Below are 17281 nucleotides of genomic sequence, written 5' to 3'. Positions count from 1 at the left end.
TTTGTCCTGTGTTATCATAAAAGCATCTACAAAGTCATTTACTCACAAACGCTAACAACATAATGGACAAAAATGTCAAGAAATATAAATCAAAAGAATGTGGAACCCCCTAAGGGAAAAAAAGTTATGAAAGGTTGCATCAGGAGTGTTCAGACTAGGCTCAGCTCTTTCTCCTCTTCCTCAATCTACCTCAGTACTACATGCTAAAAAAAAATAAATAGAATTCCACTGACCTCTTGCTTCTTCTTCAAATACCATTACATTCTCCAAAGAGCTGCTTTCTTTGTTTTTAGAGTGAATTACAGTGTTTGTATCAAGAAAAAAATATTGATGTTATTATTCATCAGTCAGCAATCTTGCCAGAAAAAGATTGTCTCCCGTCTAAAACAGAGATTACAACTGGCTTACTATCAGTGTTAACTACAGACAAAGCATTCTACCTCTATAGCCTAGCATTCTACTTTCATTGTGCCCCTTCGATGATAAGAAGTACAACACATCAGCAGCTTACATGCAAGTAAGATTTATACCACATTTGATCTACAATCTGTAAATGAAATTAAAATAGGAATAAAAATAAGTCAATCAATTCATAGGATCATAGGAGGTTACTAGGCTAACAGCCCCAGGGCCCTTACAAGCCTAGCCAAGTTCAACCTATGTTTCTAATGGTGTCTGGTTCAAGCAGACACTAAAATCAGCACCTATTGCCCCTGTCCAAGAGGGACACAGGTGGAACCCCCAGGGTGAATTTCCGGTTAATCAGTAAGTAAACAAATACTAGCTAGTGCACAAATTAATACAAAGTGCACAAAATACTAAATACAAAAATAATGCCTAGAGCTGCAAGTTCTGATTCTGTGCTCTGTCTTAATTCTGTGACCATCTTAGTCGTTAGTTGGCTATGTTTCGTACAATTTTTTTTTTCATTGCCATCTTATGTGACTGGTAAAATCACATGTTCTGCACTCCCACAAAAGCATGGCTCAATGTCTGTATATAAAAAGAAGCAGAATGTTCATACTAATTAATTATTCATTTAAGCATTTCTCCCTGGGCCTCAGATGAAAATTGGCTCTGTCCAAGTCAGACCTTCCTGGTAAACAAATGTAAATAAATAAATGTGCTCAAAAACCAGTATGAATGAAGGTGCGCAAAGTCACAAATAATAATAATAATATAATAATTAATGTGTCCTTGAAAGTTTTACAAGTTTTATATGTTTTAACTATATTAATACTAAAAAGATTTATAAAATACTTTTTAAACAAAGGTTTCAAAGTGAATACCAATGTGGCTAATTTAATCACATTAAGAATTAACAGAAGGAAAAATGTTTGTTTTAAAATGGGGTTGAACTTTTTTCACTTCTGTTTTCTCCTACCCCTGTTTTAAATTTTACTAATTGATATACTAAATTGAATCAACTAATTAAATAGAAAGGTATAAAAAGCAAAGCTAGGAGGTAGTAAATTATCTGATGAAGTCTGTAATAGGACGAAAACGTATGGAAAGAACAGCGTTTATGCTTTTTCTTGTGGTGGATATTTATTCTTGTTCCAGTTTGTTATTTGTGTCCTGTCAGCATTTTGTAAGTGGAGTGAGCAAATAAAACTGTGTTTTAACTGAAGACCTCCAGTATTTCCATCTACTTTTTTGGATTAAATAAATGTGCTATTACTTTTCTAGTCAGACAGTATCGTCTAGGCACTAATGCTTTTTTTCTAGGATAGGAGTAATGAGGATAACCTGCTCTAGTTAAGTAATTTGCTCAGAGTAATTCTGTACACTGTGTATCATTGGCCCCATGGTACAGAGACATAAAGTTCTGACTGTGACCCAGATGGCATGGCTCAGTTATGGTCCTGGCACTGAAACAGCTGGTTGCAGAGGACTGGAATGAATAGTCACTGTGAGTTAAGAGCTCAGTCTGTTCATACAACCCTAGAAACCCATTGCAGACTGGGTGTGACAGAAAGTGTGGAAAGGTCTAGAGGTATTTACCTACCAAGCAACATCCACACTGTAGCAAGAAGATTATGTGCATAGTACTGGATCTGGCATTGTAGGAACTCCACACATTAAAGATGATGAAGTTACGTGGTATGTCTAATAAAACAATCTTCCAGGCCATACCCACATCTGCAGCAGCCTCTGATGTGTTAGAACAAAGTAGTTGGGAAGACAGATTCATAACTTTGTGATAAGGATTGGCTCTAAAGGATGGGTCATGTGGGCTTGGGTGTGATACTGGGATGGGTACATGCTGTAATTGAATGAGGCTTTGCTCCTCACTACATGGAAATGGCTAACATGGGAATAACATGGTTTGTTTCATTGCTGGAAGGTAAGATGTGGATGCAAGTGAATGAGGTGGGTGCAGTAGCCTTTACATCAGATTTGATTTTTAAGACCAACTTTTTCATCTTTTATGGAAAACATTATTATGAAACTTTTGGTCTGGCTATGGTGGCAGTAATTGTACCTAAATTTGCCAATTTGGTCATAGCAAAAATGTGAAAAAAATTGTGTGCATGAGTCAAACTTTGCCACACAAATTATGAAATATTTTAGATTTACTGATTTATTTATTTTGTGAAAGGTACTGTTAGCAAGCTTTAGATTTGTGTAAATTACTTAACATGCTCATAGGTATGTACTAGGCTAATGACCACTAAGGCCTTTATAAGCTTAGCGGTGCAACCCAAAAGTGACGTGCATGCTCTATGTTTTCAACATTTATACAGGAGATGATTTTTGATTTGACATGAATTACTGACTGCCTCTGTCTATCAGGGACATAAGCACCAGGGGTGAACTTCTGATTTACCATCTATTGGTTCAAGTTATGCTTAAATTGGATAAGGGGAGGGAATTTGGTTCACCTGGATAGGAAGCCTATTGCAGGGAATGGGAATTCTCTGAGATACATAACTCCCTCACTAACATGTCCTATTTATGTCACATGCAAAATTTAAGTCTTTGGATCTAGTAGTCTTGATTTTGTTTGTTTTACAGATGTGCAAAAGGTTCATCAGAGTAGGGTCCAAGGATGCCTTGTAAGCCAAGCATAAGTCGCCTCTCAGTAGTCTGTATGACACCAAGTATACAGATAGGGGTTTGAGGTGATCCACATAGGAGACTGTATTTATATAAAGAATACAGAGAAATGGAATGTTTGTGACTCACAGTGCAATTTCTGGATATTGAGGTGCTTAAGAGACTTTGGTAAGAAAAGTACAATTGTACAAGTAAACTTACCATAACAGTAAATGTTCGACTCTGAGGGGAAGGGGGATTGGAATTTCTGCAGTGCTATGAGGACTGCCCCCATCTCCAGGACACTGATGTGAAAGCTGGCCTCCTTCTAAAGCCAAACTCCTGGGACCATCCCCATGAAATGCCCCATTCAGCCCAGAGACAAGGTGTCTATGTCACTATTGCTGATGGAGGTGACATTAAAAAGTGTCTGCCGAAGTAGACAACTGGGGATATTAACCAACAGATTAAACGAGTTTTACATATCAGGGTTAAATTAATCAGTACTGATGGGAAATCTGACAACTAGGACCACTATGCTAAAAGCATTGTTTGGAGGATTCTCATATGGAAACGAGTATGGAGGCCATTGTAATTACACAGAACTCCACCAGCAGTACAGCCTTTCAGTTCAGCAACCATTTTGTCCCAACAGTCCTCTTGCTAATCAAAGATAACTCCATATTCAACCACATATAATATGACCAAATAATAGTACTACATCTTTCTCCTTGCAACATGTCTCCATTGCTACAATTAATAAGCATCTCCAAAACATGAAAAATAACATGACTGGCAGTGAGCAATCTTCCTGGCAAGTACCTCAAATTGTTAGCTGACCTACTAGCCTACCCCATCTCCATCTTCATCACCTGCTCTGGTGTCTAAGAGAGGAGATACAGTAGGAACAGAAAAGCCATCAGAGGCATTCTACCAGCTTCTGCAAACTGACTCAGTAAACAGCACAAAGAAACTCTATCAGGCTGCAAGGCAAAGACAGAAAGATAAAAAGATAGTCAGACACCCTTCAAAAGGGATGCCAGCAACAACTTGCTCACCAGCTCACAAGACATCAAAGGCAGATGGATGAAGTACTTCTATCATCATCTAAATGAAAAAAAAAACCCTCAGAAGTTGTACTGCCCCAGACACAGTCTATGGTGAAAGAAGAGGAGGAGCCCACCCTAGAAGTAAGAACAGTTCTGAGGAAAATTAAGTCAGGGAAAGCAGCAGGTTCAGATGATGTCACATCAGATATGATAAAGATGGTGGGTGAGATAGGGGAGAAATGGCTCCTGAGGGTACTTATAGTAGTATGGAGAGAAAGTTGTTATCCCAGGTGTCCGAAGAAGTACACTAGTGCCAGTATACAAGAACAAAGGGGCATTCACAACTGTGGACAATACAGAGGTATCAAACTCCTGTCATACTGCATGAAAGTCTTGGGGAGGGTAACTGATAAATGAATACAAAGAATATGAGAAAGTCAGATGGGAAATGAGCAGTTTGGATTCAGATCAGGATGCAGCACAGCTGACCCAATGTTTGCAGTGAGGCAGATGGTTGAGAATAAGCTAGAGATAAAGAAAGAGTCCAATTGGGCATTCCTAAACTTAGAGAAAGCATATGACAAGGTCCCAAGAAAGCTGATTTGGGCAGTCTTGTGATGGTTTGAAGTCCCAGAAACATTGGTAGAATTGGTGCAGAAAAGACCAAGTGACTCAAGTATGAACACTGGACTCACAGCGAGTTTCCCAGTGGGAGTGGGTATGCATCAAGATTCAGCTTTGAACCCACTGCTGTTCATACAAGTTATGGACTGTGTTAGCAAAGACATCAGAGACTACATGTCAACAAAGTTGCTGAATGCAGATGATGTGGCATTACAGGCAGACTCTCAGCAAGAACTTCAGCAAAGGATAGAGGAATGGAATGCAAAACTGAAAGCACATGGGTTGAAACTGAGCACAGATACAAGAGTTGTAATGGCAGCAAATGGAGGACCCGGAAGAAGCTGAGAACTGAGATAGAAGGGAAAGTAGTGGAACAGGTTAACAGCTTCAAGATTCTGGGTGGGGTGCATGAGGAAAAGGGAAGCCTAAATGAGGAGGTCAAAGCTAGACTCAGAGGAGCCACAGCCAACTGGCACAGAGTGTCAGGGGTAGTGTATGACAGAAGAATTCCAAAGAAGCTGAAAAGTAAGGTGTACAAAACAGTCATGTGGCCAGTACTACCCTATGGTACAGAATCCGGGGCAGTAAAGGCAGAGCAGTTGAGGAAGCCAGAGGTGATGGAGATGAAGTTGCAGAGATGGGTGGTAGGATGCACACTGTGGGACAGACAAACAAATGAGGACATACAAGCAGAAGCCAAATTAGCTCCAATTACAGACAAGATCAAACAGAACAGATTACAGTGGTTCTGGCACATGCAGAAAAGCAGAAGACAATCTGGTGAAGAAGATTTGGACAGACAGGAAGAAGTCAAAAGGAAACTAGAGCATCCAGCAATGAGGTAGTGGATTGTGTGAGAGAAGACTTGTGATAGGCAGGCGTCAGTGTTGAAGAAGGTAGATGAGTAGCATTAAATTGAGATGGCAACAGTTGACATGACCCCCCCCCCCCACACCCAACCCCAATGTAGAAAACTGGAAAAAAGAGTACTGATGATGATGATGACTTGTCTCCCTTTAAACATCTTCTTCCTAGGGATCTCCAAAGTGGACTGATAAAATTTTCCAGAAAACTCTGCTGGAACTTGTAAGGGTTCTGTGAAGATTTCCATTCTGCTCTCTACCTGAGAGTTAGGATGAGACTGTTGGGAAGCTGATAGTATCAGAGTATCTCAGGGTGAAACCTGTGCCAATGAAAGCTCTGTAGATTGCCTTAATGGCGATACTATCATCCTCTCCATTATCATGAGTGCCAATCTGTGATCTATTGACATCAGGGAGTCTGATTCTAGGGCCAAATCAATTCCCCTGCCTAGGCAAAGGTGAGTAGCGCTGATGACCAAAAAATATGACCCCCTAGGATCCACATGGCCCTGAGATGGAAATCAGTGCCAACAACTTGGAGGCTGATGACTCTGATGTAGGGAAGGGCTTAACATGAGTTTGCCTGAAGACAGTGCTGAAGAACTGGCCTCAAAGAGTCAGTCCCGATATCCACTCAACACAGAGGGTATCAGTGTCAAGTATGTCAGATGCATTGTAATCAGAGAAAAGGAAGAAGAACTTGTTGCTGAACATACAGGCTTCAGAGGCAAGTCTGCTCTGAGTCCTTTGGTTCAGAGGCCGGCATTGGGAAAAAAGTTAAGAAAGGTGAAGGTTGGCCACCTCGATCCACCCTAGAAACACAGGAGATGGGATGATACCCAACTCCATCTGCATCTTTAAAAATGCAGCAGATGAAGGCCTGGAAGAAATAAAATTTGACAGTTCCCTTTCCGATGAATGACCACTAAAGGTTTTGTCCCTGATTACAATAGTTTCATTTGGTTGAGACTTGCATACTGCTGTAGAGGTACAGGTTGCTGGGGATGAATCCTCTTCTTTCTTAGGGATCTTTACATCTGAACAGGGCCAGCCTTTCTTTGGTTTTCTTTTCTTGGGTTTCCTATCTTTTTCTTTTTCCTTGCTTTAATCTGGTTTATTGGATAGGTCAGACTGAGAAAAAGGAAGTCCCTTCAAAATTAACTTATTTCTTCTGTTTATTAGTAAAATCATTTCTGTAACACTACTACTGCACAAGTCCATCTCAGACACACAACCCAGCAAACACACACAATATTAAAGCTATCCCCTTACCTAACCCTTATTTTAAAACCTAACCCACCAACACTCACACATCACATTCCTTGCCCCAATACCAACCCACATACCTCTGTCAACATTCTGATAATGTCCTTCTGAGTGTCTACATTCCAAACAACAACCATATACATAAGCAGATGCAAAGGCACAGACATATAGTCTCTCAGAGGTATATACATGCTCAGACAAACACATGCACAAAGATGCAGAAGTACAAACACACACACACACATATTTAAACAGACTGTTACTTATAGACATATGTGTACAGATATAACTACATTGTTGACTGTGTAGAGCACAGATGTCTGCAAGTACATGAATCAATTAATACATACATAATAGCATCACAATGTATTTTCTTTTGTTGCTGTTAAATGTATACTTGTGGCCATACAGCCAGACACCAGGCGCACACGCACACACACACACACACACACACACACACACACACACACACACACACACACACACACACATGCACACAGTTGTAACTGCTGCTGTAGTTAGTTCCATTATTTCTATACTTTTTTTTCACTTGCTAACCTCTGCTTTTTAAAAACTGTGGATAACGAACAGGCAGGAAAATGCTGCAAACGTAACATATTTCAGTCATGGCACAAAGACTTCTTGCCATGAATAGGTGCCTTTGTTTAAGTGAGCTCTCCATGTAGACTAATTCATACCTTTGCATTGTCAAGTATCAAATGGGGTTTGATGATTCCCCAAACCCATTTTATAAAGTTGATTATACAATAGATATTTGCACCAAGCCAGTCAAGAACATATTTACTTTCAGAGTTTAATCACTGTTAAATTTTATCAAAATGAGGATTAATGAACTATTCTGTTTCAATCATTTATGGAATCATGCTACTAAAAGTAAGGTTAAAAAATATGTTCAACTAATCTTAATGCTTTAGAAAGAAAAGAATTAGTGTTGGGCATTGGTACATAAAGGGAAACAGTCAAATATTTGTTTTTGTATTGGAGTTAAAGGCATACCTCTCATCAATAAGGAATCATGTGATGGTTTTATACACTGGCTGTCAGCATTAGACAAGCTGTAAAATAATGCATCTACTGGCATACCCATTCAGTCTTCTGTTGTCTTCTAATTTTGCCATGCATCTTTACAGTCAACAATGGAACATGACTGTTGAATACTTATATAAAAGACACAGTGCCAGGGCTGAGATACATGCAAAAATGCTTTGTAAATAAGAAAGTAAAGTTCAGATGAATTTTTTAAAGGTCCATGGGCAGTAGAAGCTAACATATCCAAAATGACACTGTTGTTAGCTAGACAGAAAGCTAGTGTGGCTAGTGAAACAGTACTGATTAGTTTTATTCTTCTCTTCTCATATCTCCTAACTCCCCTGTTTTTATGTAGTTTGGCTGTATATTCTACTCAGGCTGTACCCACCAGATTAAACTATGATTACCAACTCATTTCAGTTTAAGCAGCTGGAGTACAAAAATATGTCAGACATCACTGAAATCTACAAACCAAATTGTTCCAGTAGTTCTTGCAAAATATGTAGCCAAATATTCCTAAGGATTACTTAGTCTTAAACTGCAACACCTGTAATCAAGTTAAACAACTAGAAAATAAGCTTAAGACATACCACCTAGCTGTGCTGTACCATAGCATGCATATGACCACATATGTCATGTCATCATGAACAGCCCTATAGACAGCTTGCAGGCACTTAAGTAATGACATGCAGGATTAAACAGTTATGTATTCTTCATAATGTCCCATCTGTGTTGTCTATTTTCATTCTTCCTCAATTGTTGAGTTTGGCTCTGACTCTCTCATCTGACTCAGCTGCTTCTTCTAGATCACAGAATTCTTAAACTCTCAAATTCCTCCCTTTACCCATAATGCCCCACCAATCTCAGATCTAGTTTGCTGCCCATATAACTATCCGAGCAGTAGACCATAAGAAATGAATGGAAGCTGGAGCTCAAACAAGGAAGAGAGGTGCCTCCAAAACTCTTCAATCCCTCTAGGAGTAGAAAAAGAAGGGTGTAGGTGGCTGGGTGGAAAGTTGAGGAAGAATGAAATTGGATAACAGAGATGGAACATTATGGTGAGTACATAACTTTTTTATTCTGATGTCCATTTTCATTTATTCCTCAACTGTTGGGACAGAGTTCCCAGCTACCTAAATCCCAGGAGGACTCTAAGGAAGGCTGCTCTTTCCCTATAGACCAGGTCCAATTTGTAATGAGCAAGAAACGTAGGAGGATTATCCCATGTTGCAGCTGCACAAATATCATCCAAGGAAGTTCTGGACAAAAAGGTTGATGAAGTTGCCATAGACCTGGTGGAGTAGACTCTGGATGGTTTTGGCAAGGGTAAGCCCACTTTTTGATAAACAAAGGTAATACAATCAATTAACAATTTGGCCAAGATAACTTTAGATACAGGTTTGCATAGTTTTGAATCAGAAAAGGAAAGAAACAATTATTTGAACTTTCTTAGATCTTTAGTTCTGTGAAAGTAGAAACATAACTGTGCATATCTAACAAATGCAACAAATACTCATCTTTGTTCAAAAAAATTGGGAAGAACACTGAAAGATTAATGGCCTATTAATATTGGAGCCAGAAATAAGGATTCGTCTATAGAGAAACCCTATCCTTGTGAAAAACTAAATAAGAGGACCTAGAGGACAATGCTTGAAGTTCTGACACTTTTCTGGCAGATGTAATAGCAACAAAGAAAACAGTTTTTAGGTCAAAAATTTTAGATCAGATTTAGCCAAACGTTCAAAGGGAGGTTGAATCAAGGACTGACATACAATGTTTAAATCCCAAGAAGGTAGGATCCTTTAAAAGAGGTCTAAGTGAAAAGGTTCAACTTAGAAAGACTCTCTCTCATGTGCAGCTTGACAAGAGGAATCATGACAATCACATAAGCCACACACCCCAGAAAATTGAGATACTCTCTTGCTGAAGTACAAGATTGATTTGAGAAACTGAGGAAAGTTTCACCTGTTTCAAAAAAGCCTTTTTTATCTAAAACCCCAGTTTGTTTTGAAAAGAAGAAACCCATTGTAATCACTCTTTACATCTGGGAAAGACTCTGCAAAGATGAGTAAGACAACTAAACAAGAAAATATGTGAATGTCATTGGAGCTGTAGACAACTCAAAGAGTAATGCAGGGTGGGATGCCCCTCTTTACCTCGGGCCAGTGAGAGGCAGTCACTAAAACAGGAATGTATTTAAACAGAATTTCAAATGCAGCTCTCTGCATCAAGCACAATTTCTCTCAAGAGCACAGAGGGAACATGGTTCACTGGGACTGGACTCCCTGTCTCTCCAGATCCCAAACAAGACTCAATTTGGAGCACTGTGTCCCATTTCCAAATATCTGACACACACACACTTGAATATCTGATTTTTCACACAAGCACACACACACCTAGGAAAGGCTGACACAGATTCACTGGCTGTGAACCCTCTCTCCAGACTACAAGATAGATTGCTGTCACCAGTCAAATACTGTAAGGCTCTTACAAATGGTAACCAATTATACTGCGTCAAATTAATACTGATATAAATGGCAGAGTGTGACCAAAGCAGTAAAGCTCAAGAGTGGTCACAGTGTCACTAAAATAAGCGCAAGTACTCTCAAGATGTTAAAAGTATTGTCTAAAATACCAGTCACAATGAAAAGGTATAAAAATATTTAATAATGGATAAAATAGAGAACGGAAGAATACTTAATATTTAGTTACAATAAAGGACAGAGTTTTCAGTCACAGAAAATATAAAAATAACACAGTTGGATAGAATCCCACAGATGCAGATAAAGAAATAATACTAAACTAATCTCACTGTACTATTCCTAACTGAACTTAAGAGAAACTGTCCCTAGTTAACTCACTTAGTATCGCAAAGCAAGATGTACTACTGAGATACTCACTTCCATAGGGAAAGACGAGATACTACACACTGACTGCACTGTACAACTAACAACTGAACAAATGAACTGTGATAACTGACACAGATCTTTAATATCAGGTTCTAAAGAAAAACAAAAACAAATAACAAACTGTTGCTGCCAGAGTTCCATCCTTCTTCTGGTTACAGAATGACATCACATCTAGTAACTTGACTCTGGCACAATACACATTCAGAACTCTGTTAAGATTCTGTTGCAGCATTTTTAACATAAGCAACTTTTACAAATACATTTTTAATACAAGCATCTGCACAAATCAATGTATCAGTCAAATGACACAAGACTGTTAAGAAAACTTCAACCAGCCATGCTGTCATATGCCACACATGCACTGCTCCACTTCTCCTGGTACAGCTGGCAATACCTCACAACTTCACACAGGGAATTGAGGATGTGATGCAGTCAAAGAAAACCCAGGAAATTTCTTGATGCATTTGGCTATGCAAATGTGATGGTATGCATGTTTTATATCTAACATTACCATAAAGCTTCCCTGTGGAATGAGACATAACAGATTCTGAAGGGTCAAACATCTTGAATGTTGGTACTTTCACATACATATTTAGAAAGAGAGGATCTAGAACTGGTCTCCAAGAAGACTTATATTTTGGTAATAGAAACATTCTACAATACAAAACTTTGCCCTTTTGATTTAATTGTACTGATTCTAGGACTCCTATGGTGATTAAGTACTGAAGAACCTGAGGAAAAAAATATGTTTGGTTCAGAGAGTGAGGAGGAATTCCCCTGAAAGAAGTTACTTGAATCCAGTGCTAACTCATCAACCACTTTTAGCAATCAAGACTCTGAAATAATTTTTTGAACAAAAGGAAATAAATGTACAGAGCCAGTTTCTGGGACAGATTTGGTGAGATAGGGACAGACGGAGTGGGAGAGTGGAAAGAATGCTAGTATAATCATTATGAAATAGTAGACTGTATATTTTTTATTTCTAGTTTTTGTTTTATTTTTTTATTTATTTATTTATATTTGTTAACAGGGATAGTGCACTGATCTCCATGGACCATTTGCAGGCACAGCCCTGGTTGAATAGGATCACATAAGAAATAAACAAAACATATTTACAGATACAAGGATATGGTAAACTACATAGAGGCATCTCTTTCTCTCTCTCTCTCTCTCTATATATATATATATATATATATATATACATACACTTACACACACACACACACACACACACACACACACACACACACACACACACACACACACACACACATGTTTACAGATACAAGAATATGCTACAACATTTAGTTCAAGAAGTTAACAATCTCAAAACCATGGATAGAGAAATGTAAGCATGTTTAGCGGAGCTTTATGGGTAAGATGTAGCCATAACAACTGAGATGGTTTATGCTACAGAGACAGCAGCATATCATTATATAGAGAAGTATGGAGACATTAGAAGAGGCAAGTGAGAATAGCTGTAAGAAAAGATACCATGGAGATGACACAGAAAAGGTGAGAGAGGTATGTTTCCCTCTTGCCATCATTTTTTGTTTGGCATTTAAAGGTAGGGACTCTTTGTTTTCTTTCTTAAATGGGAAACAAGGAGCTGGGGCCTAAAAATATTATAAACTCCCTGTTTTAACTTCCCTCTATCATCAAATGGTTTGAGGACCTGGGTAGCAGATTTACCAAACAAAACCTATTTATCTAAAGCTGAATTTTAAATTTCAGACGTTAACTCATCAGAAAACTTTTTATTACATACTCAGGCATATCTCCTCAACACTGTAGGAGTAGAAGTGGCCCTAGACCCAGCATCTGCACAATCATGCACACTTCTTATTGCATGTTTTGATACTTAAGAAATGTTAGAAAGTTTAGAAGATCATTCAATCAAACTATGTACAAAAAAGAGCGAACATCCACATCTGACAGTTAAGAATTCTATACACCAAAGTGGAAGAAGAAAATATTCTCATACCTAATCTATTCAATACCTTTCCTTCTTTGTCCACAGGGTAAAAGCCTGTTTCTAGCTGGGAAGATGTGGATATGGCCGCAAGGTCAGACCTAAGGTAGGAAAACAAATACTTTTTAGTTTGAGAAACTTTATAAAGCCTATCAGCTTTTTTGGGGTACTGAAGGTTGAGAACCAGGGTTGTTACAAGCAACATTAAATACAACAGCAAGAGTTCTTTTGTAATTTGTTTTTTCTTTCTAGGTACAGCAGGAGCAGGGTTAGTATCCCAGCTGTGACCAAGGAGGACGCTTCAAATGCAGTAAACTTCACTGGAATGAGTCTGTTTGAAGATAAATTGTCATAGCGTGCTCATAAGCAGTGCATTTACACTTACACTAACAAACACAGTACCCCAAACACAATAATGCATAAGAAGCACACTAAATTCCTGTCAGAAATCCCTCTCAAAAAATTAAGTTAGACAGACAAAAAAAGGGCAGGTAAGTTATCACAGAGTGAGCACAAGCATTAACATATCCCACAACAGATCCTTCCCAAATAAAACACTTCCTGACACTAAACTTTTAAACAATATAATATTCATAAAGTTTTCACAAGCAGTACATTGTATCACTAAACAAGCCCCAGATATAGGCAAAGCTAAAAATAGCAGCCCATGACAGTAACATTCTGATATGAGAAAGTTACTGTATTTCTTAAAGGGGTAACACTACTAAAAGGCCCTAATAAAATAAACAGCACGTTTTTAAAGGGCGATATTCTGTGTGGAAGGGCTTCCCACTGGGGACTTACCTGCCAGAAATAAAGCTGAAGGCCTGCTGATAATCTTGTGAAGCCACTGAACTGCTTCTTTATGAGGCAGCAAGAAAGTATTGAAGGATCTTCACTCTGACTGCTGATTTTCCCTCCACAGGTCTACCCAATTAGCAGTCATAGTGATGGAATGGGAAGGAACCAGTGCTTTTGTAAGCTGACCAGTTGTTGTATCTTGGAAAAGACACAGTTCATATAGCCTAAAGGTTACTCCAGCAGTGGAATGATGAACATCATTATAGACAAATCCCAACTAGGTAGTACTGAACAGGCGTAGCACCCATGGAAATAGGGACAGACAATTTGCTCTCTACATCTACAGCCTCCACCACTAAGCAGGGACCTACATACAAGTAAAGAAGTCCATGCTTATAGTATGTCAGAGTTAATACTTTAATATGTAGGATACTCTATAGCACAGACATTAATTACAATGGGCTGCAAGGTTGGAGATCTGATTTTGAATACTGCCCTGTAACATCTACATTACTAGATTACTGTTTTCGTCTCATTTCAAGAAACTAAATGCAGTTATTTTGCTAATTTTCTTGCTTTCATCCTTTTCCTTTTTAGTATGCTGATGAGGTCATAACAAGGCCAAAATATGTATATTCACAGGGGGTTAGCTTTATTGGCCTGAAATTGTCCACTGAAAAGACTTAAAAAGAAATAAGTTATGGGCATTCAGAATCGTCATATAGCTGAAACACCTGATGCTCATAGGGATCATTTGCATATATCCCATGTGTCTCTGACACAAGAGGTTTGAGAGGTCACACAGTGAAAGTTCTAGCTTGGCTGGAGTTTTCATTTAGTTTTTACTGATTGTTTTTTCTGTGCCACCTTCTCACTCTTTGTTGTAGTTTGTTATGTGGGATATTTTGCAGCCACCCTAATGGTAATGGACATCAGCTTGGTATAACAGCCCTGTGTTTCTTATACTTAGTCAAACACTCTGTTTGTGCTGTGCTGATGAGGTCATAGCAAGGCCAAAATATACATATCCACAGCTAGTGGGGATTCACTTTATTGGCCTGAAATTGCCCATAGAAATTACTTAAAAAGAAATAAGTCATGGGCATTCAGAATCGCCATATAGCTGAAACACCTGGTGTTCATAGGGTCATTTGCATATATCCCATGTGCCTCTGACACAAGAGTTTTGAGAGGTTACTCAATGGAAGTTTCAGCCTGCCTTGAGTTTTCATTTAGTTTTTTACTTTTAAATGCTGTTAAAAGTTACAAAATCATGCATAATGTTTAACACTAAATAAGATGTCTATAAGTATATCAAACATATTTAGACTGTATCTAAATGCATCATTCACTTGGGGCGTGCTTCTGTTATGCCATTCAAAAATCTGAGTTGTACTTAACGTCAAAATTTCTTACCATGGGCTTTTTTATTTGCAAAACTATATTTTTGGGGCACCATGAGTTCAAGCAGTTATAAATAATAATATTCTTAGGGAAAAAAAACAGATATTCCCCTAAATATAAATACAGCCTGTCTAAAATGCAAATCAGAAAGTCAGTAAACTCTAGCAAATCCACACTCTTAACATAAATCTGGTAAATGTATGCAAATTATGCCACACCACACTCTATGTTGTAGCTACATCACCTGGTATATGCCAGGGACTTTGTTTGTGTCTTTCGGCTTTTCCCAGTTAGGGGTCGCCACAGCAGAACTCCGGTCCGCTAATGATTGGCAGTAGAGTTTTATGTGCTGGCTTGCCGGGCCTAATGCATAACCTTCAACAAAGGAATGCCCGTTCACGCATGTCGCCACACAGGAGACGCTCTAACTGATGTTTACCAAACACTAGGGTCATGTCTACTTATGGGAAAGGGAAGATACCACTAATACTCATGTTTCTACTATTACTACTACCACCATGTATTTAGAAAAAGGAAGATTAGAGAAAGACAATTTGGCAAAATCTGATTCATGTCTTACTTAACACATTACAATGAAAACCTAATAAAGCTGGTTTGTCAGATGTGATTCATCCAAACCTCTTTGACAGAAAATTCTCTAGGTTTTGCCAGAGAGCTAGTTCTGAGCTATGACAATGTCAAACTTAGTTCATTTAACTTGTAGGACTATGGAAAGTGTCACTCAATGGATATTTTCAGCAATTTTTACAGAACTCAGTCTCTAGCTGATTTTTAAAGTAATGATGAAATGATACTCAAGAGTACTTGCCAGAATGTCCATAAATGAAGCAGTAACTATTGGGTTTTTACCAAACTAAGTGGTTCAGCAGAACAGGAGTCAAGTCAAAAAACAAAACAGAATGAAGTACATTAAATAAATATAACAGTAATCAAATGTATTTTTATAAAGTACAAAAATAAATAAATAAGGATGTTTATTAAATGGATGTGAAATAAAAATGATATTTAATAAATACAAAAATTGTTTCACGTGAAATAGTGGAGCTTCTAAATTAGTAGCGGGCTGATGCTGTCAGTGGACTATGAACACCTTCCTTGATTTTCACACACAGCAAACAATGCAGTTCTTTTGATATTTGGATTAATGCCACTACATTATTGTCCCATCATGAACTTTGCTATGTCCAGTCTGTTTCTGAATGCTTCTCTAAACTTAAAAAAATATACAAATTAGAATCACATTTTTAACAACAAAAGGTTGATATACTTAGTCCTAAAAGTTTTGATCCCAAGTACTACAGCATAACATTCTAGAAAACATGCTGTCCAACTATCCTAATTAAAAAGCAAAAAAAAAAAAAAAATAGAATCATACACTAGCAGCAAGTTTTACATTGCAAGGGGTGACACTGCAAGATTAACCAGAAACCAGAAGAAAATAATTGTTCATCTGCCTTTTACAAAGCCTTCTGCCTGAAGCAGGACAGCACCATGTAAAATGTACCCCTTTACTTCCGCTGTTTCCCTTTCATTCAGATGGTAATACTTCACACTAGAAGCCAAAACAGCAATGTAAGTGTTCCCTCCCTTTCTTCACATACCTGACAACAAAATGATTGCTTCAGCTTTTATCCTACGTGTATTCTCAGCCTGATAATTTAAGAAAAATAAATAAAAGTAACCATCCACATGGAACTCGAGATGTTGATAATAAACCTTTGATATAACATATGAAAACACTTTTGAATGGAGTCTAAGGGGGTGTTTCCAGATCCTCTGGAGTTTACAGTCAAAGACAAATCAGGGAATGCAAGCCAAAGATGACACAACAAAGAAGTAGTGAAAACAAAAGAAGCATATGGCTAGAGCAGCAAAAGACTGTAAATTAAACATAAAGGAGAGATTAGATAATGAATGAGTATTCATATACAGAGCTCTTGCTGGAGGAGGGCTCAACCAATGCTGAGGGGTAATTGCCCACTCTACTGAAAATGCAGCAACAGGAAAGCAGATTCTTACATGTCACAAACTCATGAGCTGACCCCTTAGTGCAATTCATTCAACTTCTGATGTACCACTGTTGCCTAGAAATGACAGAAAACTGAATTATTAGACCATTTTTGACAGAGGGCAAACCACCTGTTGAAAATGAGCATTACTCTTATTTCACCATTGCCAGCTGCTATTGAATAAATGCATAGCTGGACTTCTAACACTTAATAGGATTATCAACATCCACTTCTTAGTGTTTTGCCTTTTATGACAGCTTCTTGTATGGATGCC

General features: G+C 38.2%; 1 long non-coding RNA gene across 2 annotated transcripts in view; it reads right to left on the bottom strand.

The window, feature by feature from the left end:
• Nucleotides 1-17281, bottom strand: part of LOC122810233 — a 1589896-nt gene that overhangs the window by 652857 nt on the left and 919758 nt on the right. The window contains exon 3 of one of the 2 annotated variants that reach the window (XR_006366067.1): nt 16035-16205. The exons of the other annotated variant lie outside the window; for it this stretch is intronic. This is a non-coding gene — a long non-coding RNA (uncharacterized LOC122810233). Of the gene's footprint in view, nt 1-16034; nt 16206-17281 lie in introns of those variants that run through there. 2 annotated transcript variants of the gene reach the window in all.

Source organism: Protopterus annectens, chromosome 8.part1 (genome assembly GCF_019279795.1).
Source record: "Protopterus annectens isolate FY-2018-M chromosome 8.part1, PAN1.0, whole genome shotgun sequence".
Lineage (NCBI taxonomy): Eukaryota > Metazoa > Chordata > Ceratodontiformes > Protopteridae > Protopterus > Protopterus annectens.
Note: the sequence above shows the minus strand (reverse complement) of the source record. Positions and strands in the feature narration are given on the sequence as shown.